At 44.3% G+C, this 24,083-nt stretch overlaps 1 protein-coding gene across 3 annotated transcripts in view; it reads left to right on the forward strand.

Moving 5' to 3' along the window:
* PPP2R5A (protein phosphatase 2 regulatory subunit B'alpha) overlaps positions 1 to 24,083 on the forward strand; it is a 118,027-nt gene that overhangs the window by 36,326 nt on the left and 57,618 nt on the right. The window contains exon 1 of one of the 3 annotated variants that reach the window (XM_056568264.1): positions 20,028 to 20,155. The exons of 1 other annotated variant lie outside the window; for it this stretch is intronic. The gene's annotated coding sequence lies outside the window, so the exon portion shown is untranslated. Of the gene's footprint in view, positions 1 to 20,027; positions 20,156 to 21,552; positions 21,716 to 24,083 lie in introns of those variants that run through there. One more of the 3 variants, XM_056568265.1, reaches the window with a different exon arrangement.

Consider the following 24,083-nt stretch of genomic DNA (forward strand, 5'->3'; position numbering starts at 1 on the left):
TTTATTTTTTTTAATGGAGGTCAGTGGATCCGACTTTATATACGATTTCATGGGATTTTAAGTTCTAAAATAGTTTACTCAAGTCGGATGAAGAAATCGTGATGTGAAAGCAGCCTTATTTTTGTTTACCTTTTGCAGCCCGTTCATAGGGATACAGCGTACAGTATAGAGTGTCAGCGCCGGCTGCCACAACAAACAGGACGAGGAGGGCAGCGCTTGCGGGTGACGGGAGTAGAACCCCGATGGGGACAGAGCAGCGCTGGGCTAATAATAAAATATTTTTTTTTTGCGCGGGGGAATACCATAATATACCGCTATCATTTACAAAAATACCGCAATACACATATTTGGCCATACCGCCCAACCCTAACCTACGCAAATGGTCACTTAACCAATATTGGTATTTGTGCGTTTTAAGTGGCGTACATGAAAACAACGCAATGGTGTGAATTAGATATTTATTGTCTCATTGTGAAGACCGAAACGTAGCACTCTATCACGATGGGTGAATAAACTACGCTATTTTTATGCTACCTCGGAGTGGCGCTAATGACTGTACATTGTATGGCCCTGGAGTGGGCAGTGTCTGTATGGGGATGTTTGCTCAGGTAGACGTGTAGGTGAGGTGGTGTCACCGCTGCTATTTCACGCAGTATTTGCTCACTACAATCTGTAAACAGTGTTGTAATACACACGGTGTCAAACACAGAAGGTTTTGTACATAGTTATATTTGGATTACACAAGTGAATTTTAGTTTCGATTCCTATTTTTTAAAGGGGTCATATGAGACCTTAAAGGGGTATTCCAGGCAAAAACTTTTTTTTATATATCAACTGGCTCCGGAAAGTTAAACAGATTTGTAAATTACTTTTATTAAAAAAATCTTAATCCTTCCAATAGTTATTAGCTTCTGAAGTTGAGTTGTTGTTTTCTGTCTAACTGCTTTCAGATGACTCACGTCCCGGGAGCTGTCCAGCTCCTATGGGGATATTTTCCCATAATGCAAGGGATATTCTCCCATCATGCACAGCTCCCGGGACGTGACATCATCATTGAGCAGTTAGACAGAAAACTTCAGAAGCTAATAACTATTGGAAGGATTAAGATTTTTTAATATAAGTAATTTACAAATCTGTTTAACTTTCCGGAGCCAGTTGATATATAAAAAAAAAAGTTTTTGCCTGGAATACCCCTTTAACATTTTTCATCTTTTTTTTGGACAACTTGGATTATTCAATTGCGTAATTTAATCCTGCATTAAAGAAAAAAAAAATTAGATTTTTAAATGGGCTGAAATGCAAATTTTTTTTTAGGAGGTGCGGAGATTCATGATGCACAACTCCTCCTTTTCCTACTCCTCCCTGCACGATTGACTTAGACTCTGTTCATATGCAAGAATTTCTGCATGGAATTCCACATAAAAATTCTGCATGAATTAATATCCAATACACTTCTATTGGATTCAGCGGACCCATTCACACAGCAGAATTTCCACTGCTGGAATTCCATTGAAGTGAATGAGCAATTAATTTCTGCAGAATTTAGTGCACAATTCGGTGCAGAAATTCCGAGGTGTGAACGTAGCCTTAGGGTCTATTCACACTTCTGGATTTCCGCTAGCAGAATTCAGCAAGTGGAAATTCAGAAGTGTGAATGGGAGTGCGGAATCTCATAGAAGTCTATGGGCTTTAATTTTAGGCGGAATTCCGCAAGCAGAAATTCTGCCATGTGAATAGACCCTTACAGTGCTTGGCTTTAAGCACCGAGTCCTGTAAGTTAATTGGCCAAGGCAGGAAGGGAGGAGGTTCAGAACTGCCTCTTTATCACTTGAGTTGTAACCATGGTTTGTTTTTTTTGTTTAGGTTAGCAGCACTGACTATTTCTAATTTATTTACACACCCCATGCAGAAAAAGGGTGATGGTTTAATATCCCAGACTTTTATGGACACAGTTAACAGATTTTTTTAAAAATAATAATAATAATAATAATTAATTATTATTATTATCAATAACCCCCAGTTTTTGCATTTCCTTTTATTTTTGTCCTTAAGTTTAAAAAATCGTAACCCTTTCAGTTTTCCACCTAAAAATCCATATTATGGCTTATTTTTTGCGCCACCAATTCTACTTTGTAATGACATCAGTCATTTTACCCAAAAATCTATGGCGAAACCGAAGAAAGAAATCATTGTGTGACAAAATTGAAGAAAAAATGCCATTTTGTAACTTTTGGGGTCTTCCGTTTCTACGCAGTACATTTTTCTGTAAAAATTACACCTTATCATTATTCTGTAGGTCCATACGATTAAAATGATACCCTACTTATATAGGTTTGATTTTGTCGTACTTCTGGAAAAAGTCATAACTTCATGCACGAAAATGATGACCCCTATAACTTTATTTTTCCGCATACGGGGATGTATGAGGGCTCATTTTTATTTATTTTTTGGTGCGGTGATCTGAAGTTTTTATCGGTACCATATACGGTTTGTTTTGATCGGACCTTTTGATCGCTTTTATAATTTTTTTTTATTTTTATGGTATAAAAAGTGACCAACATTTTTATTTTGGACTTTGGAAATGTTTTTTGCGTGCACGCCACTGACCATGCAGTTTAACTAATGATATATTTTTATAGTTCGGACATTTAGGCATGCGTCTATACCACATGTTTATATTTTTATTTACATAGTTTTTAAAAATTTTCTTTTAAATGTGAAAAGGGGGGTGATTCTAACTTTTATTAGAGAAGGCGTTAAATCACATTTCAAAATTTTTTTTTTGTTATTTTTTTTTTGCAATGTGTTAGCCCCCATAGGGGACTATAACGTGCAGTATCTTGATTGCCAGCACTGATCATTGCTATGCCATAGCATTGCATTAATCAGTGTTATCGGCGCTCGATTGCTCAAGCCTGGATCTAAATCTTGGAGCAATCAATCGCCGAACAGACACGCAGGAGGCAGGTAAGGGACCCTCCTAATGCATTCTAGCTTTATCGGAACACCGCGGGGGTCCTGATCAGACCAGCACCTGGAATGTCATTTTTATTTTTTTTAACCTTAGACGCGGCGATCAACTTTGATCGCTGCATCTAAAGGGTTAATAGCGCACGTCACCGCGATCGGTGATGTCCTCTATTAGCCATGGGTCTCAGCTACCGTTAGCCTCAGGGATCAACCCGATATGACGCTGGGTCACCGCGTGACCCCGTGTTATATCGCTGGAGCGAGACGTACAAGTACGCCCTGCCTCCTTAAGGAGATAATAATAATAATAATTAATAATTAATTATTATTTGATTAATTGGCCATGGTCAGAATGTGAAATGTTTTTTTTATAAAATAAATCTGTATATTTTTATGGATGTAGAGGGCAGTAAAGTTGATTTATTGATATGATCTTCAGTGATTTCCTAAGTAAATATGTAGGTGACTCATGAGGTGGCTTATGGCCAGAACGTAGTAGAGTTCAGTTTACCTTTGGAGAACAAACCTTGTCTTTATATCAAGTTTATGTATAAACAGCAATTTCTTAAAACTAAACTATAAATTATAAGCAAGCAATAGAGCAGAAAGCTCTCCATTAAATGTACAGTCACGTTTCTATTTCTATTAAGGTATATTCTAATGCTACAGGTTTGTAAGACTATAAAAAACGATTTAATGCATCTGAATGCGTTTTTACAGCAGCAGGTTCGTAGATTCCTACAAGCACCATTCACATGGATGGGACAGTCGCAGACAAATCTTTAAGGAGCGAAATCACTCTTGGGGTCAGTTCACACTGAGAAATTGACATTTCGGGTGCATCGGGCTCTGTCGATATCAGTCAGGGCTATGACCACACGGACCTGCGCTGTCTCCATTGTGCAGTGCAGTCCGTGTGGAGTTACCTTAGTGTGAACTGCACAGTGGAATCTCATTGACAGCAATGGGAAACTGCTGCAAACAGATTCTGCTCAGAAATTTCAGAGTGGAAGTTCCTGGCGGTATTTCTTACTGTAAACTAACCCTTTCACATGTCTGTTTTAATCTGGCATGTATTTGACGGAAAATTCACCAATAGAAATCTGACTTTTGCACCTGGATTTCTGCTGAGGTTGTGCGGTTTGTACTCCTGTAGATCTTCATAAGGATTAGTCCCATTGTCTTTCATTTGAGCTGTTCCTCAGCTTTTTCATGCAGAGTTTTCAGAAATAAGTAGCATTCTGTTTGATTCCATGGCAAATTCTCTTAAAGGCGTATTCCAGGATCTTTTTTTTTTATTTGACTGTGCTATAGGGGCTGTAAAATTAGTGTAGTTTATAATATAGTGTGTGTACCTATGTTTCGTGGTGGTCTCGCAATTCTTGGGATTTTCTCCTCAATTTTTTTTTTTTTAACAGCATACAAAATTACTCATGTCTCGGGATTTACCAGGTTGCAGTGTGTGTCGAGACCTGACATCACTAGTCAGGTGATCAGAGGGAGTCTGTCCTGCTTCCATAGGTGGAGTGACCGGTGGGTGGGAGAGAGATCATTTTGCAACAGCTGTAGGCACACTGATTAGAAAACACTGGTGTATTGCATTGAAGGGATCACAGGTGTGTTTCTATGGGTGGGGTTGCTGATGTGTGGGGAGGAGGAAAGTGACCTTATACTTACAAACTATGGAACTATGGGATGTGTAGTTTAGAGAATGAAATTCAACAGGAAATGCCTAGTTCTGGCAGGTACATGCTACTAAAAATCACCTTACTTGATAACCCCTTTTAAGCGCTTGTGTAAACCTAATTCTCATCCATTGGAGGTGGATTATTTTTTATTTTTTTAATGCCACAATTATGTGCAGTATCCACAATAAATCAAACACATGAATGGGGCCAATTTGGTCACTTACTTAGAAACGATATTTATTGGTGATTTTCTGTAGTCCATTCCCTCAGGTCCAGTTTTTGTAACTCCTCATGAACAAAACTTATAGAGGAAAACTTGTCAATCCTCTGTGGCAGAGAGGAAAAGGACACTTAGGCTGTTCCTATGTGTGAACAGGAGAAGCAGGACTCACAGATTTCCTATTGGAGGGCAAGGAACGCATAACTCACAGCCTTTGTTTAGAAGTGAACTGGGAAGTCTGGGCTCACAGGCTTTCTCTGAGTAGGTGGGGAAAACTGGACGTACAGACTTTCTATATGAGTAGGCTCGGAAGCAGATCTCACAGGCTTTCTCTATGAATAGGTAGGGAAGCAGGACTCGCAGGCTTTCTCTACGAGTAGGTATAAGAAACAGACAAATTCTGTGAATCCTGAGTAGGCAGGGAAGCTGGACTCACAATGGAAGCACCTGCACCATTAACTCTTCACCTTTGGCACTCACCCTTGGTATCCCGGCCTTCTGGATAGGATCAGGGAAATTTTTATAGATCCGGACGGATGAACGGGCAGTATATCTGCACTCATCCACTTATTTTTTGTTTTTGTTTCACTGTGGCACTTTTACGTGTTTTTACACAGGATTTGTCTGGGTGCGGTAGCCCTTCTAGCGGTCTAGGGGAGGTGTGTGTGGCCATTTGGTTTCTCACCTCCCTGCAACCCCTGGGCATCTTGGCTTTGGCCGAGATGCCATCAGTATACGGCTCCTTGGCTGATACCTTGGTTAATGCCTAGATTGAAGCCAGGCGCACTTGTGGCCCCTTAGTAGCTTCGGCGAAAAGGGGCATCGAACCTGGATCCTTGCAGGTGCCTTTTGGCCCGGAGGTGAAGAGTAGGTTTGTTGAGGGGCCTCTATCCTGTTGAAGGGCTTAGCGATAGACCGCATCCTTTGTGCCCTTTTTTAGTGTGACACATTTGCACTTTGGGTGATAGAGAGCACTCACAGGCTTTCTGAGTTGGCAGGGAAGCAGGACTCGCAGGCTTTCTCTAATCCCTAGCAGCAACAGATTATTTTTTTTAAATGAAAATGCTAAAAGTATAGAATTGTATATCCCCCACCTCGATGTCTCAGGCTATGCTGTCCTCAGGAAACCTGAATCATCTATGTTTAATTGTACATTTCTGATGACCTACAGACACCTTTTTGGGATATTATTCGTTTACTGAAGACAGATTCTGTCTAAGATCCATGAGCCTTTCTAGTGATAACAGAAGGAAGTGTAAGGCCATGTTCACACGTCGCAATTTCCGTACGGAATTCTGCAGCAGCTGAATTCAATGGGATTCTGCTGCACTGTGCACACCTCGGAATTTCCAGTTCATCAGGAGACGTGGAGGAAGCCGTAGGAGGGCAACAACCCAGCAGCAGGAGCGCTACCTCCACCTTTGTGCAAGGAGGAGCACTGCCAGAGCCCTGCAAAATGACCTCCAGCAGGCCTCAAATGTGCATGTGTCCACTCAAACGGTCAGAAACAGACTCCATGAGGGAGGTATGAGGGCCCGACGTCCACAGGTGGGGGCTGTGCTTACAGCCCAACACTGTGCCCAAATCCGAATGAGCACATCTGGGACATCATGTCTCGCTCCATCCACCAACGCCACGTTGCACCACAGCCTGTCCAGGAGTTGGTGGATGCTTTAGTCCAGGTCTGGGAGGACATCCCTCAGGAGACCATCCACCACCTCATCGGTAGCATGCCCAGGTGTTGTAGGGAGGTCATACGGGCACGTGGAGGCCACACACACTACTGAACCTCATTGTGACTTGTATTAAGGACATTACATAAAGTTGGATCAGCCTGTAGTGGGGTTTTCCACTTTGATTTTGAGTGTGACTCCATATCCAGACCTCCATGGGTTGATACATTTATTTCCATTGATCATTTTGTCTGATTTTGTTGTCAGCACATTCATCTATGTAAAGACGAAAGTATTTCATACGATTAGTTCATTCATTCAGGTCTAGGATGTGTTATCTTAGTGTTCCCTTTATTTTTTGAGCAGTGTATTTGTGTGTGTGTGTGTGTGTGTGTATATATATATATATATATATATATATATATATAACGGGATGAGTATTTAACTCAGGGAGATTTCACCACTCCTGGTGTGACGGAGCTTTCAAGGGCCACTAAGCACTCCGCAGGCATTCTGGGTTGGGGAATATGCAAATCAGCTCATTACATCACCTTTTCAGGCGATGTTCCCTGGTATTATCGGTGCTCTTTCCTTCTGGAGAGAGAGTTCTGGCTTGGCATTAATCCCGATTAGCTTTTTATATTCTGTAACTGGAGCTAAGCTGATACCAGGGAACATCGCCTGAAAAGGTGATGTAATGAGCTGATTTGCATATTCATATATATATATATATATATATATATATATATATATAAATATAAAAATTGTCTACATCTTTTACTATTAAGATATGCGCAGTGGCATATGGCGGTATAGCTGTCATAGTACTGATGCTGGAGTCCTGATACATTACTGTTGGTAAGCCACTATTTGGCTGGGTTTGCACACAGTATTTTCAGCGAATACCAGGAATTGGGGTGTAAATCTTTCCATTACAGTTTTTATTTTATTTGTGGATTCCACTATTGGTATTGGCTCAAAATGCTGACCAAAATACTAAATGTGAACCAACCTATCATTTAATAAAGCAGAGCGGGGATATTGCAGCACAAGCTATAGTATGCTTTACTGAATTGTGTATATTATATTATGTTTTATATAAAATATATTATATAAAAAATCCTATAAAAGTAGGATACTGATTGTTTACGGGGGGGGGGGGGGGGGGGGGGGGGGGTTGAACATTATTGGTGTCAAAGAGGGACATTACTGGCTTTGTTGGGAAACAACTTTTGCTCTTTTTGGGGACATAACATAGAAAGCTGCACACACCTCTGTGGGAGACTGGATGTAAACACCCTGCCATGGTGCCTGTGTCTTGTTCCTTTGGACACCTCATAACATTACTGGCAAAATAGAAAGCAGTCATCTTGATTTATTAGCATCAGCACCACAGGGAGCCGGTGACCCCCGCAGATGTATTATAAATCAGTTCTGCTTCTCGTCTGATATTGAATACAGCCTCCGTGGGTCACCAGTTCTGTAGGGCTGCCAGTAATCTCTGATATTCTGCTATTAGATAGGATACACCTACTGTGCAGCGCATCGCTTTAATTGTGATATCCACACACCAATAGGTCACAGCACAAAAGTAGCAGACTCCAAGTTCAAATAGGCTTTTAATGGTTACCAGAAGTGCAACGTTTCGGCTATATGTTAGCCCTTGACAAAGGTGAACGTATAGCCGAAACGTTGCACTTATGGTAACAATTAAAGGGGTACTCCGCCCCTAGACATCTTATCCCCTATCCTTTGTCAGATCGCCTGGGATCCCCGCTGCGGCACGCCGCTCTCATTACAGCACAGAGAGAGTTCGCTCTGTGCGTAATGACGGGTGATACGGGGGACGGAGCAGCGTGACGTCATGGCTCCGCCCCTCGTGACATCACAGCCCATCCCCTTAATGCAAGTCTATGGGAGGGGGCGTGATGACCGCCACGCCCCCTCCCATAGACTTGTATTGAAAGGGGCGGGCCGTGACGTCACAAGGGGCGGGGCTGTGACGTAACGATGCTCTGGCCCCTGTATTGCCCGTCATTACGTGCAGAGCGAACTCGCTCTGTGCTGTCATGAGAGCGGCGTGCCGCAGCGGGGATCCCAGGGCTCCCCAGCAGCGGCACCGCGGCGATCTGACATCTTATCCCCTATCCTTTGGATAGGGGATAAGATGTCTAGGGGCGGAGTACCCCTTTAAAAGACAACAGCCTATTTGAACTTGGGAGTCTGCTACTTTTGTGCTGTGACCTATTGGTGTGTGGATGTCGTTATACTGGACTGGTTATCCGGACGGTCACCTGGGACCCAGTGCTGTTCTCCACCTCTTTTGCATATATGTATATAATAGAGAGATAGATTAGATAGAGAGAGAGATAGGTTAGAGATATATATATATAATTACACATACACACAAATAGAAAGTGTCCCACATCACTCCAATATAAGGTGAAAGCAGTGTAGTTTATTTCCTCTTATGTGGCAAGCAACGTTTTGACTCTGACAGTGGAAACGTTGCTTGCCACATATGAGGAAATAAACTACACTGCTTTTCTCCATATATTGGAGTGCTGTGGGACGCTTTCTATTTGTGTCGATTACTGCCGCCAGTGACCAGGGCTGCGATTGGCCCCACTTGCACCCATATTACATTGACGCTATTCGGATGTGCTGCTCTACCTCACATATATATATATTTAGTTGTTTTTTTTTCTTCTTCTTCTCTGCAAGTGGCCGGCGCCACCTCCCCAACATTGCCAGTCCCCATAGACCACAATGTATTCTTCATGGTATTTCACTGAAAGAATGAGCAAGATTATTCTTTTGGCAGCGAAATTGCTGAAATTGCTAATACTGTATAGCGTAATCCTACTGACAGCAATGGAACTCTGTCATTTTCTAGCGGAATTGGGCTAGGAAATTCTGTAGTCTGAACCCAGCCTTTATAGTACAAAAATCTTTCTCCATATCCATAGAAAGATCTTTATTTACAATAAATGTGCTCACCCTGAATGTTTTAGATCTGTAGTGGGTGAAAATGTCAGTGAACCTCTTTAGTATGGAGTTACATTGGAGACATAAGGAGTTCTCATACAGTTGTATGCAGGTCCTATTGAAGTAAACGCTCTCTAGACTGATTTGCTGCAGATTTTCCACGCAAAAATTTTACTTCAAATCCACTGCAGATTACTGTACCAGCAAAGTAAATATCAGAACCTTCTCTACACAGCAGAAAAAAGAAACTGACCTGCAGTGTGGATTTTAACAGCTACAGCAGCCAACTTATGTTGTGGGGTTTCCTTCTAAAATCTTTATGGAAGGTAAAACCCGTAGTCCTCCATAGCTTCTCTGAATTTGAGACCACTCTGCAATGGTATGGAAACTTACTGATGCTAATTGGTATGAATTGCCTTGAAGGGGTACTCCTGCTGAACCCAGCGTTCGTTTAGAATGTCGGGTGCGTAACCCCCAGATCTCCCTACCGAACCTACATATAGCCCTTTCTGAATACAGCAGTCTATCAGGTTATAAAATAAATTCCCACAAGACCGAAGTCCTTAAAATCCTCCTTCCCATATAAATGGCAATCTGGCTCCATCTCTTACTTAGGGATTCACCTCACCACTAAATACTCAACTTTATATAAGGCTAACTTCCCACCCCTCCTGAATAATATCAAAGCTTTATTGAAAAAATGGTCTTCCCTCCCGCTGTCCTTCTTCGGGAGGATGGCCACAGTCAAGATGTCTATACTACCTAAAGTATTATATTTGCTTGAAACATTGCCTGTCCATGTCCCCAAAACCATGCTAAAAAAAACTTCATTCTGAAATGTTTAAATTTATCTGGGGTGGGGGCCACCATAGAATCCCTGCATCCGTCCTTACTACTAAAAAATCTTATGGAGGTCTTGCTGTGCCAGATCTGCATAAATATTACCTTGCTGCCCACTTACGCAGAATCCCATCCTGGTCAACTTTTCTGGCCTTTAACAAATGGACGGAGGTAGAGAAGATGTGGGTCTCCCCTATACACCCAAGTTTTTTTTATATGGTCTAAAGACCCCATATGTCCTTCCCCTAAATTATTGGGTCCCATGAAATGGACGATTGACATTTGGATACAATCCATGTCCATGTTCCATCTTAAATCTAATATCACACTTCTTACTCCCCTCCTTTACAACCCTGTGATCCCAAATAGTTGGGACCCTATAACTGTCAGTCCATGGATCCAATCTCATCTTTTTCACTTAGCTGACATAATTGATCCACGCTCGAAGACCCTCCTCCCCTTCTCGGTTCTGCGGGACAAATTTTACCTCCCAGATGGTGCCTCTGAGCTGTACCGGGATCCATTGTTGTGTTCCCAGTCGTACTGACTGAACTGTGGCGCAAAACCTCTTCTGTATAGGTTATGTGACTGTGCGGGTTCTTATGAACATTTGGTGGTTTGAGTCTCATTTAAAGGGAAACAGACAACTGGTTCAACTACACAAAACCCAAAACACAGGGTTATGGTGCCAGTAAACCTGATTACATTGAGGTATCATTTACCTGGTTCCGATGATACCAGTTTTATTAGCTTCCATTGCTAATATGTTAATAGGCGACTGTGCAATGGAGGCGGGACCAGGTGTACCCAGCTTTTCTGCCTCTATCGCCTTTGCACCGTTATGCCCGCCTGCCTCATGAATATTCATGGTTTCTTTGCCCTTGTAAGCACAAGGCGGGCAGGCATATCGGTGCAGGGTTGCTGGGTATGCAGTAAACAAAGCCTGGCAATTCTATATTACCAATACTCGCTAATAAAGCGTGTGTCTCTGGATCGTGGATTTGGGTAAGTGATACTTCATTGTAATCCAGTTCACCTGCATGATAACCCCATGTATTGAGTTTAGTGCAGGAAACTGCTGTCAGTTTCCCTTTTAAAGGGGTACTCCGGTGGAAATTATTATTTTTAAATCAACTGGTACCAGAAAGTTAAACTGATTTGTAAATTACTTCTTTTAACTCCTTAAGGACTTAGGACGTATGAGTACATCCTAAGTCCAGTCCCTGTCTATAACGCATGGTCCTGGCGCCTATTCACAGCCGGGACCCGCGGCTAATAGCGCGTGGCAGCGATCGTTCGGCCACGCGCTATTAACCCTTCTGATGCGGCGCTCAAAGCTGAGCACAGCATCAAAAGTGAAAGTAAATGCTTCCCGGCTGCTCAGTCGGGCTGATCGGGGTCATCGTGATACAACCACGATGCCCCGATCAGCTACCCGGAGAGAAGAAGGTCCCTACCTTCTTTCGTCAGCGTCCGGGCTCCGATTGATTGCTCCATGCCTGAGTTACAGGCTGAAGCAATCAACCGCCGATTACACAGCTTGTTGCCATGCAACGGCAAGGCAACAAGCTGTGTATGCAATCAGCCATTGCAAGCTCATAGGTCCCTCCCTATAGGAGCTATGAGCTCGCAAAAAAAAAAAAAAAAAAAAAAAGTTAACCCTTTCAGGTATTCCCTTCTGAATTAAAAGTTTAAATCACCCGGCATTTCCTAGTAACAAAATAAAACAGTGTAAATAAAAATAAACATATGTGGTATCACCGCGTGCGGAAATGTCAGAATTAAAAAAAATAACACTTTTAAAACCGCACGTTCAATGATGTACGCACAAAAAATTCCAAAGGCCAAAATTGCGCATTTTTGATCACTTTTTATACCACAAAAAGTGATTGAAAAGTGATCAAAAAGTCTGATCAGAACAAAAATGGTACTGCTAAAAACTTCAGATCACGGCGCAAAAAATGAGCCCTCATAGCGTCCTGAACACAGAAAAATAAAAAAGTTATAGGGCTCAGAAAATGACAATTTTAAACGTATAAATTTCCCTGCATGTAGTTATGATTTTTCTGAAGTAATACAAAATCAAACCTATATAAGGAGGGTATCATTTTAACTGTATGGACCTACAGAATAAAAATAAGGTGTCATTTTTACACAAAAATGTACTGCGTAGAAACGGAAGCCCCCAAAATGTACAAAATGGCATTTTTTTCCTCAAGTTTGTCGCACAATGATTTTTTTTTTCCGTTTCGCCGTGGATTTTTCGGTAAAATGACTAATGTCACTGTAAAGAAGAATTGGTGGCGCAAAAAATAAGCCATAATACCGATTTTTAGGTGCAAAATTGAAAGGGTTATGATTTTTTAAAGACAAGGAGGAAAAAACGAAAATGCAAAAACGTGAAATCGCTCAGCCCTTAACCCCTTAAGGACTCAGGGTTTTTCCGTTTTTGCACTTTCGTTTTTTCCTCCTTACCTTTTAAAAATCATAACCCTTTCAATTTTCCACCTAAAAATCCATATTATGGCTTATTTTTTGCGTCGCCAATTCTACTTTGCAGTGACATTAGTCATTTTACCCAAAAATGCACGGCGAAACGGAAAAAAAAATCATTGTGCGACAAAATCGAAAAAAAAAACGCCATTTTGTAACTTTTGGGGGCTTTCGTTTCTACGCAGTGCATATTTCGGTAAAAATTACACCTTTATCATTATTCTGTAGGTCCATACGATTAAAATGATACCCTACTTATATAGGTTTGATTTTGTCGCACTTCTGGAAAAAATCATAACTACATGCAGGAAAATTTATACGTTTAAAAATGTCATCTTCTGACCCCTATAACTTTTTTATTTTTCCACGTATGGGGTGGTATGAGGACTCATTTTTTGCGCCGTGATCTGAAGTTTTTATCGGTATGATTTTTGTTTTGATCGGACTTTTTGATCACTTTTTATTCATTTTTTAATGATATAAAAAGTGACCAAAATACGCTTTTTTGGACTTTGGAATTTTTTTGCGCGTACGCCATTGACCGTACGGCTTAATTAATGATATATTTTTATAGTTCGGACATTTACGCACGCGGCGATACCACATATGTTTATTTTTTATTTTTTTTACACTGTTTTATTTTTTTTATGGGAAAAGGGGGGTGATTCAAACTTTTATTAGGGAAGGGGTTAAATGACCTTTATTAACACTTTTTTTTTTACATTTTTTTTTGCAGTGTTATAGGTCCCATAGGGACCTATAACACTGCACACACTGATCTCTAATGCTGATCACTGGCGTGTATTAACACGCCTGTGATCAGTGTTATCGGCGCTTGACTGCTCCTGCCTGGATCTCAGGCACGGAGCAGTCATTCGTCGATCGGACACCGGGGAGGCAGGTAAGAGCCCTCCCGGTGTCCGATCAGCTGTTCGGGACGCCGCGATTTCACCGCGGCGGTCCCGAACAGCCCGACTGAGCAGCCGGGTCACTTTCACTTTAGAAGCGGCGGTCAGCTTTGACCGCCGCTTCTAAAGGGTTAATACCGCACATCGCCGCGATCGGCGATGTGTGGTATTAGCCGCGGGTCCCGGCCGTTGATTAGCGCCGGGACCGACGCGATATGATGCGGGATCGCGGCGCGATCCCGCTTCATATCGCGGGAGCCGACGCAGGACGTAAATATACGTCCTGCGTCGTTAAGGGGTTAAAAAATCTTAATCCTTTCAGTACTTATTAACTGCTGTATACTACAGAGGAAATTCTTATCTTTTTGGACACAGCTCTCTGCTGACATCATGACCACAGTGCTCTCTGCTGACATCTCTGTCCATTTTAGGAACTGTCCAGAGCAGCATATGTTTTCTATGAGGATTTTCTCCTACTCTGGACAGTTCTTAAAATGGACAGAGATGTCAGCAGAGGGCACTGTGCTCGTGATGTCAGCAGAAAAAACTGTCCAAAAAGAAAATAATTTCCTCTGTAGTATTCAGCAGTTAATAAGTACTGGAAGGATTAAGATTTTTTAATAGAAGTAATTTACAAATCTGTTTAACTTACTGGCACCAGTTGATTTAAAAAAAAAAAAATTATTTCTACCAAAGTAAAATCTGTGTTTTCGTAATTTATCACAGGATCTAAAAGTGAATCTTGTCCACTGCATCCAAATGCGTATAACCAAGTGTCCCTTGTGAGCCGTGGGTTACTCCAGTACCTCAATGGGAAAAGATTTATTTTAAGATGGAAAATGTTGAACCTGATATTTCTCTGGCATGCACACTTTCATAAACTCCTTATTTAGAAGTGATTTTTAGCCTGACTGGACTTGTATGTGATGTCTCTATTACTAATTGTATTTTCCATCAGATGAGCCCTGAGACCTCGGGCTGTGGCAGGTTTCTGGGAGGCTGTCCGGGCATGCTGTGACTTGTAGTTTTGGAGGAACTCTGGTTAAGAAACACTACTCCAAGTCCCAGAGCCCTGTCCAGTCCCGCTGTAGTCCTAGGTTCATAATCATGACAAGCCCTATTGTCTGGAGATGTGACCAAGGACATGAGTGTAATAGGATTTAGTGTTACCCGTGTCATTTCCGCTTCTGCAGCCTTCAGTTCACTTGTTGATTTAGGGCAGTGGTCTCCAACCTGCAGACCTCCAGATGTTGCAAAACTACAACTCCCAGCATGCCCGGACAGCCAACGGCTGTCCGGGCATGCTGGGAGTTGTAGTTTTGCAACAGCTGGAGGTCCGCAGGTTGGAGACCACTGCTGTACGCTGTATCCCTATGCCCGGGCTGCAAAAGATAAAGAAAATAAACTGAAAATACCGTTATATACCATGGAACCGCCGTAAGTAGAGATGAGCGAACTTACAGTAAATTCGATTCGTCACGAACTTCTCGGATCGGCAGTTGATGACTTATCCTGCGTAAATTAGTTCAGCTTTCAGGTGCTCTTTCCTAGGACTTTATCCACCTTTTCCAGCCCACCGGAGCACCTGAAAGCTGAACTAATTTATGCAGGATAAGTCATCAACTGCCGAGCCGAGAAGTTCGTGACGTACGGCTGTCCGGGCATGCTGGGAATTGTAGTTTTGCAACATCTGGAGGTCCGCAGGTTGGAGACCACTGATTTTAGAGGGTCAAAGTAGAGTGACAAAAAATTGTCGCCAAATAGACAGGTCCCAACTAGTTAAATAGAATCAAAGTACAGCTGACATGTGCTGATAGGTCCAGAGAATTCTGTTTTTCTTGTAGATCAACTTAAAAACTAGAATGCCCATCTGAAGCCTCACTCCCTTAGGGCCCATTCACACGGCAGAATTTCCTCTGTAAATTTTCCCAGTGAAAATGCTGAAATCCTCAACGTCTCAGTGAGGAAACTCATGAACTTTAAGGTAATTTGAGGCAGAATCCTGCAGAATTGCCATATAGATTCTGCCTCAATTCATGCTTTAAATCCTTGTGGACTCAAAAACCCATTGATGTCAATGGAAGGTCCTGAAAAGGATAATATGGTCCTATGTCAGTTCGTGAAGCAGAAAAGAATCCTCGTCAGGACCTTTCATTGTCATCAACGGGACTTTGGTTCCACGCAGAATTTCATGTGAAAATTCTGCTTAAATCAGCTTGTAACTAGCAGCGGGTTTCCCACTGCGGGAATCCTTCTGCGAGTTACGCTACCATTCATTTGAATGGGTCCGTGGACAGTCCTATATCTGACACTATTGCGGACTGTCTGTGGACCCATTTTAAATCAATGGTTGCGTAACTCGCAACAGGATTCCCGCAGCAGGAAACTCGCTGCTAGTAATAGTGTGTGAACGCACCCTAAAGTTATTGTGTGCCACGGTTTTTGCATGGAGAATCCGTAAATTCCACCATGTGAACAGGCCCTTAACGACCACGGACGTAAATGTACGTCCTGGTTTGGCGGTGCTTCCCGCACCAGGAGGTACATTTACATCCTGTGTATGACCGCAAGCATCGGAGCGGTGCTCGCGTCATACACGGCAGGTTCCAGCTGCTATCAGCAGCTGGGGAGCCGCCGGTAATGGCCGACATCCGCGATCGCGCGGATGTCCGCCATTAACCCCTCAGATGCCGTGATCTGTACAGGTCACGGCATCTGCGGCAATGCGCAAGTTAAAATAGATGATTGGCTCGCCCACAGCGCCTCCGCGGCGATCCGATTATCTGTAGTGGCGGCCGGAGGTCCCTCACCTGGCTCCTGCCGTCTCCCGCTCTGGTCTGAGATCGAGCAGACCAGAGCAGGAGATGGCTGATAATACTGATCAGTGCTATGTCCTATGCATAGCACTGAACAGTATTAGCAATTTACACTAAGTAAACTAAGCTAAGCTGCTCATTGTTTAGAACAAACTGTTCCGACTGCTGGAGCCGGTGTTGGGAGCTTGTGATGTCATAGCCCCGCCCCCTCATTACATCACATCCCCGCCCCCTTAATGCAATTCTATGGGAGGGGTATTGAAGGCTGTCACGCCCCCTCCCATACATTTACATTGAGGGGGCAGGGCGTGACTTGATGATGGGGCGGGGCTATGACGTCACAAGCTCCAGCGGTCGGAACAGTTTGTTCTAAACACTGAGCAGTGGAGTACTCCTTTAGGCAGACTTCATGTTTGGAATCCAAATTGATGAGGCTTCCATGTGGGATTATTTCTATGCACTTAGAAATTCTGCTCCAAATCGGCTTGTTCCTTTCAGTTTACTCAGCGAGGACATACCCTTAGGGCCCATTCACTCTACGTATTTTACAAGATGAATTCCGGTGCAGAAAACCTTCTGCTGCGCCATTCACACTATGCAGTTTCTGACGGATCCCAGACTTTGCTGAGAGAATAAACATGTTTGTTTGTTCAGTGGAATCCACCCAAAAATGCTTGTCCGTCTATGGTGATTCATTCTGCTGATTCGGTGTTAATGGGCCCTTAGGGTTCGGTATCGTGTTTCAGATTTTGCTACCCACTAAAGTCATTGGGTAGCAAAATCAGCTGCAGCAAAATACGCATGTGTTAAGGTACCATTCAAGTGTACCTGTCAATCAAAAATGACTTTTGACATGTCCTAGTTTTTATCTGTCGGTGTCTGAGTGTTTAGACCCCAACAAATAACCAGAACGAGCAGGAAAAATTTGTGCTCCATCCATTTACAGTCCTGGTCACTAGACAGTCGGAAGAGAACGCTCTAAGCGCGCAATTCTTCTGGCTTGTTCTTGTGAATGGTCAGGGTGTGCACGCCCAGACTCTGACTGACCAAATCTCTCTTTGACATATCAAACATTATTCCCCACCCATGACATTCTTAGGCTGGGTTCACACTACGTTTTCTCCCATACGGGAGCGCATACGGCAGGGGGGAGCTAAAACCTCGCGCTCCCGTATGCCTTCGTATGCGCTCCCGTATGTCATTCATTTCAATGAGCCGGCCGGAGTGAAACGTTCGGTCCGGTCGGCTCATTTTTGCACCGTATGCGCTTTTACAACCGGACCTAAAACTGTGGTCAACCACGGTTTTAGGTCCGGTTGTAAAAGCGCATACGGCGCAAAAATGAACCGACCGAACGTTTCACTCAGGCTGGCTCATTGAAATGAATGACATACGGGAGCGCATACGAAGGCATACGGGTGCGCGAGGTTTTAGCTCCCCCCTGCCGTATGCGCTCCCGTATGGGAGAAAACGTAGTGTGAACCCAGCCTTATACAGTGTAAGGGGGAAATGAGTGGTAAAAAAAAAGTCAAATATTCTGGAACCGCCATAAGTTTGAAAAATACCGTGATACACATTTTTGGTCATACCGCCCAGCACTACCTGAGGCTATGTTCACGCAGCTTCTTTTTTAGTTTTTTTTTTTTTTTTTGCCTAATCCTCACCCGATCTAGCGACCCTAACTGACCACTTCTTATATCCCTCTGATGCCTTCAATTTTGGTGTTTAGATCTACAGTCGGGCCTGGACTTTCATCTGTATTATGCTTGTATGATTGCAGCCTAAGGTTGTGTGTATACTAATGTAAAACAGATCGGTGTCCTACTAGTCAGTAATACCCATACGTCCTTCTAGTCAGTAATACCCATACGTCCTTCTAGTCAGTATATTGCACCCATAGACCACTCTGCCTCCATGCTGTATTTGTATGGATCAGGTCTTATACTAAAGCACAAGCGATGTCTCTTTACATGTCTTGTCATGGAGTTATATTTCACTTGAGGATGGTCACAATTTTACATTATATATATATACACACAGTGGTCCCTCAAGTTACAATATTAATCGGTTCCAGGACGACCATTGTATGTTGAAACAATTGTATGTTGAGACCATAACTCTATGGAAACCTGGTAATTGGTTCTGAAGCCACCAAAATGTCATCCAAAAATAGGAAAAAATGAGGATTCATGAATAAGTAGATTAATATAGATAAAGCAAATCCTTACATATAAAAGTAAGAAAGCTGCTGGGAGCTGTAAATCACTGTCTATGTCAGCGTTTCCCAACCAGGGTGCCTCCAGCTGTTGCAAAACTACAAATCCCAGCATGCCCGGACAGCCTTTGGCTGTCCGGGCATGCTGAGAGTTGTAGTTTTGCAACAGCTGGAGGCACCCTGGTTGGGAAACGCTGGTCTATGTAGAGGACAGAAGCTTCTTCAGGGTCCTGTGCAGTACACAATGTCCTAAAAATGTAAAATGGAGCCGCCCTCACCTGGTGTCCAGAGGAGCAGCTAACCCTGGTACAGGTAAAGAGTACAGAACATGTAATACCTCCCTGTACTGTAGGGGGCACTACCAGATCTGGACTGTCTGTACATTGTATGTTGAGTCTGGTTTCATGTTACAATGGTCCAGAACAGACCATTGCATGTTGAAACTATTGTATGTTGAGGCCATTGTAAGTTAAGGGGTCACTGTATATATCTTTTTTACTTTTATGGCTAGTAAAAGTGCTGCAAGCTTAAAATCCTGTAAAAGTGGCATTGTGTGTGAAGTGGAGTTCTAGGGGACATCACACAGAAAAAATAATTCTAGTAGAACAAAGGTGTTAAACAAGAAGTCACTAGACGTTTTCCAGTTGGACCAATACCGGCACCTGTCACGTCACTCTGACCATCGGGCCCACGATGAAGCATAGAACACTTCTCCACAGACTCTTCTGCTGGGTATTGCTGAAGCTGTAGTGAAAAGTGTTTCGCTGGCATCTGTCCTATATACAATCCTTCTGTTCAGTCATGGCATTCTTCTGGTCTCTGCCGCTCTAATGGGAAATCCATTCTGTAGCGTGTCAGGTTCCTGCACCCCATAAACAGGACACGTATTTATAGTACGCCATTACTCCATGGTATGCAAGTCCGGAATCACCACTTAGTACCTTAGTGATGTCCCCAGCTCTCTTATCTGTGTCCAGTTTGTTTTGCACAGATCGAGCTCCCGCTATGGTGTCCTTATTTTTGTAGGGCTTGACAAATCCTGACAATTTCTTAGTGGCGCCCAGGTTTTTGTCAGCCATTTTCCACTAAGGATTGTGCATCTTTAAATAAATTAAAAAAAAGTACTTAGTTCTGCCTCAGTTCCTGCTGATCCCCTGTTTTCCCTGTGGTTGGGACTCCTCTGTTACAAAATGCGGATGTCAGGTGACCAGTACAGCCACTCAGCCAGTACGGAGTGTCACGTCACCACTAGGGCTGCTCATTGACTGTGACGCCAGAGCGCCAGCCGAAGACATCCACTGCTCAACCCCAGAGGAAAAACGGGAGCTCAGTGTGGGAACGAAGGTGAAGGGAAGTAAAACAGTTTGTTTTGTTTATTTTTTTAAAGTGAGGACACATGGGGGGAGGATAAGAGGACTGTAATAACTGATACACAGGGTTGATGAGGGACAGTAAAGCCTGACACCTGGGGGACAGTAATAACTGATACCTGGGGGACGGTAATAACTGATACCTGGGGGACGGTAATAACTGATACCTGGGGGACGGTAATAACTGATACCTGGGGGACGGTAATAACTGATACCTGGGGGACGGTAATAACTGATACCTGGGGGACGGTAATAACTGATACCTGGGGGACGGTAATAACTGATACCTGGGGGACGGTAATAACTGATACCTGGGGGACGGTAATAACTGATACCTGGGGGACGGTAATAACTGATACCTGGGGGACGGTAATAACTGATACCTGGGGGACGGTAATAACTGATACCTGGGGGACGGTAATAACTGATACCTGGGGGACGGTAATAACTGACACACAGGGTTGATGAGGGACAGTAAAGCCTGACACCCAGGGGACGGTAATAACTGATACCTGGGGGACGGTGATAACTGACACCTGGGGGACGGTGATAACTGACACCTGGGGGACGGTAATAACTGACACCTGGGGGACGGTGATAACTGACACCTGGGGGACGGTAATAACTGACACCTGGGGGACGGTAATAACTGACACCTGGGGGACGGTGATAACTGACACCTGGGGGACGGTGATAACTGACACCTGGGGGGCGGTGATAACTGACACCTGGGGGACGGTAATAACTGACACCTGGGGGACGGTGATAACTGACACCTGGGGGACGGTGATAACTGACACCTGGGGGACGGTGATAACTGACACCTGGGGGACGGTGATAACTGACACCTGGGGGACGGTGATAACTGACACCTGGGGGACGGTGATAACTGACACCTGGGGGGCGGTGATAACTGACACCTGGGGGGCGGTGATAACTGACACCTGGGGGGCGGTGATAACTGACACCTGGGGGGCGGTGATAACTGACACCTGGGGGGCGGTGATAACTGACACCTGGGGGGCGGTGATAACTGACACCTGGGGGGCGGTGATAACTGACACATGGGGGACGGTGATAACTGATACATGGGGGACGGTAATAACTGACACACGGGGGTGATGGGGGGACAGTAATTGATACGTGGGGGGGTCAGTAATGATACATGGGGACGGTAATAACTGACACACGGTAGTAACTGATACACGGGGGGGGGGGATAGTAATAACTGGCACACAGAGGGAGATAACGGGACATATGCCGCTACATAATGTCCTGTTGTGTGATGTGCGTCATCCTGGCACCTAACACTTTGGAGACCACTGTCTTATACACTGGCCGGTATTTGTGTTGTGACGCACAGATCACGGTCGTGGTTTCCCCCTTCAGTTAATGGCCCATTACATTGTTATGACTGTACATAATGAACTGTTGTGATAACACGCTGGAAATTGATAGGTACATGTAAATCGTCTTCTGAATTGTTACATCCAGTTCGTTCTACCGAAGGTCTCGTTTTGTTCCCCATCTAATAGTAAGTGGCATTGTTCTCCAAAAGAAGATCAGCGGTCACGTATAAGTGCCAGGGTCACAACATAATGATGGGATAATCGGGGTATGCGGGAATTATCGCCTAGGAAATAGAGACTGGTGGGGACTGCAGGGTATTTATCCTTTATCTTTTGATAATTGATCACATTGTTTTCCTTGCTCACTTTTTATGATCTTTGTAGAGGGTGCAGCCGGCACAATTACTTATGTTAGGGCTCATCCCCACACTACCGTTTTGTGTCCACAGCTTCTATTCTGACCAAGGACTCTCCGTGGTTACTGACTAGAATCCCACCTACAGTTATACTACAGGTTATATACATTCAGTATCTCTGAGCCCTCACAAGGCCCATCACCTCTCTACATAGAACGGGGTGCGGCTATTAATGATTATTTTATTGGCTGCCCAAAAGATGCAGACAAATCAGCTATTCTGAAAGGCCCTAATTCTATTAAAGATAAACTGACAGCAGGGCCACCCACTTACCTGTATATATAGGTAGATAGTACAAGGGACCCTGTTTCTAACGCTTCTTACCAGGTGAAAATCGTTGCAGCCGTTCAGGAGATATCCATCTTGTTGCTAATATGTTTGTTTCTTATGTGCACTGGAGGCAGGCTGGTGTAGTGCTGGGCATTATACCGGTTCATGCCAAATACCGATTTTTTTGTGCTGCACGATATGAATTTTCCCCCAATACCACAATACCGGTTGGGCCCCTCCCCCTTGGGAATGTATTATCAGCCCAGCGCAGCACTGTCCTCACATCGGGGAACTAATCTTATGTTACCCACCAGCACTGTTCTGCTCCCCCCCACCAAATCATGTGACCCGCCAGCACTGTTCTGCTCCCCCCCACCAAATCATGTGACCCGCCAGCACTGTTCTGCTCCCCCCCACCAAATCATATGACCCGCCAGTACTGTTCTGTTCCCCCCCCCACCAAATCATGTGACCCGCCAGTACTGTTCTGTTCCCCCCACCAAATCATGTGACCCGCCAGTACTGTTCTGTTCCCCCCACCAAATCATATGACCCGTCAGTACTGTTCTGTTCCCCCCCACCAAATCATGTGACCCGCCAGTACTGTTCTGTTCCCCCCCACCAAATCATGTGACCCGCCAGTACTGTTCTGCTCCCCCCCCACCAAATAATGTGACCCGCCAGCACTGTTCTGCTCCCCCCACCAAATCATGTGACCCGCCAGCACTGTTCTGCTCCCCCCACCAAATCATGTGACCCGCCAGTACTGTTCTGTTCCCCCCCCACCAAATCATGTGACCCGCCAGCACTGTTCTGTTCCCCCCCACCAAATCATGTGACCCGCCTGCACTGTTCTGTTCCCCCCACCAAATCATGTGACCCGCCAGTACTGTTCTGTTCCCCCCCACCAAATCATGTGACCCGCCAGTACTGTTCTGTTCCCCCCCCCCACCAAATCATGTGACCCGCCAGTACTGTTCTGTTCCCCCCCCACCAAATCATGTGACCCGCCAGCACTGTTCTGTTCCCCCCCCCCCACCACCAAATCATGTGACCCGCCAGCACTGTTCTGCTCCACGCCAATTAATAATCAGCCCGGCGGGGTACTACTCGAATATGTCACCCGCAAGCACTGCCATCCTCCTCTTTGTTGGGGGGGCCGCCGGGCGCTTGAACTCACTGTACGCCAGTGATCTCCAACCTGCAGACCTCCAGATGTTGCAAAACTACAACTCCCAGCATGCCCGGACAGCCAACGGCTGTCCGGGCATGCTGGGAGTTGTAGTTTTGCAACAGCTGGAGGTCCGCAGGTTTGAGACCACTGCTGTACGCTGTATCCCTATGCCCGGGCTGCAAAAGATAAAGAAAATAAGCTGAAAATACCGTTATATACCGTGGAACCGCCGTAAGTAGAGGTGAGCGAACTTTCAGTAAATTCGATTCGTCACGAACTTCTCGGCTCGGCAGTTGATGATTTTCCTGCATAAATTAGTTCAGCATTCAGCTGCTCCCGTGGGCTGGAAAAGGTGGATACAGTCCTAGGAGACTCTTTCCTAGGACTGTATCCACCTTTTCCAGCCCACCGGAGCACCTGAAAGCTGAACTAAGTTATGCAGGATAAGTCATCAACTGCCGAGCTGAGAAGTTCATGACGAATCGAATTTACTGTAAGTTCGCTCATCTCTAGCAGTGAGTTAAAAAAAATACTGTGATACACATATTTGGTCATACCGCCTAGCCCTAGGCTGGTGCTGTGTTTAAAGCTTTCTTCCGCCCGTTCTTGAGATAACCCCGCCCCTTTGTGGGATAACTCCACCCTCTCCCTGAAACTGCTGAGGAAAAGGGTAAAACTGTTTATAGAGAGGCG

Source organism: Hyla sarda, chromosome 3 (assembly GCF_029499605.1).
Source record: "Hyla sarda isolate aHylSar1 chromosome 3, aHylSar1.hap1, whole genome shotgun sequence".
Classification (NCBI taxonomy): domain Eukaryota; kingdom Metazoa; phylum Chordata; class Amphibia; order Anura; family Hylidae; genus Hyla; species Hyla sarda.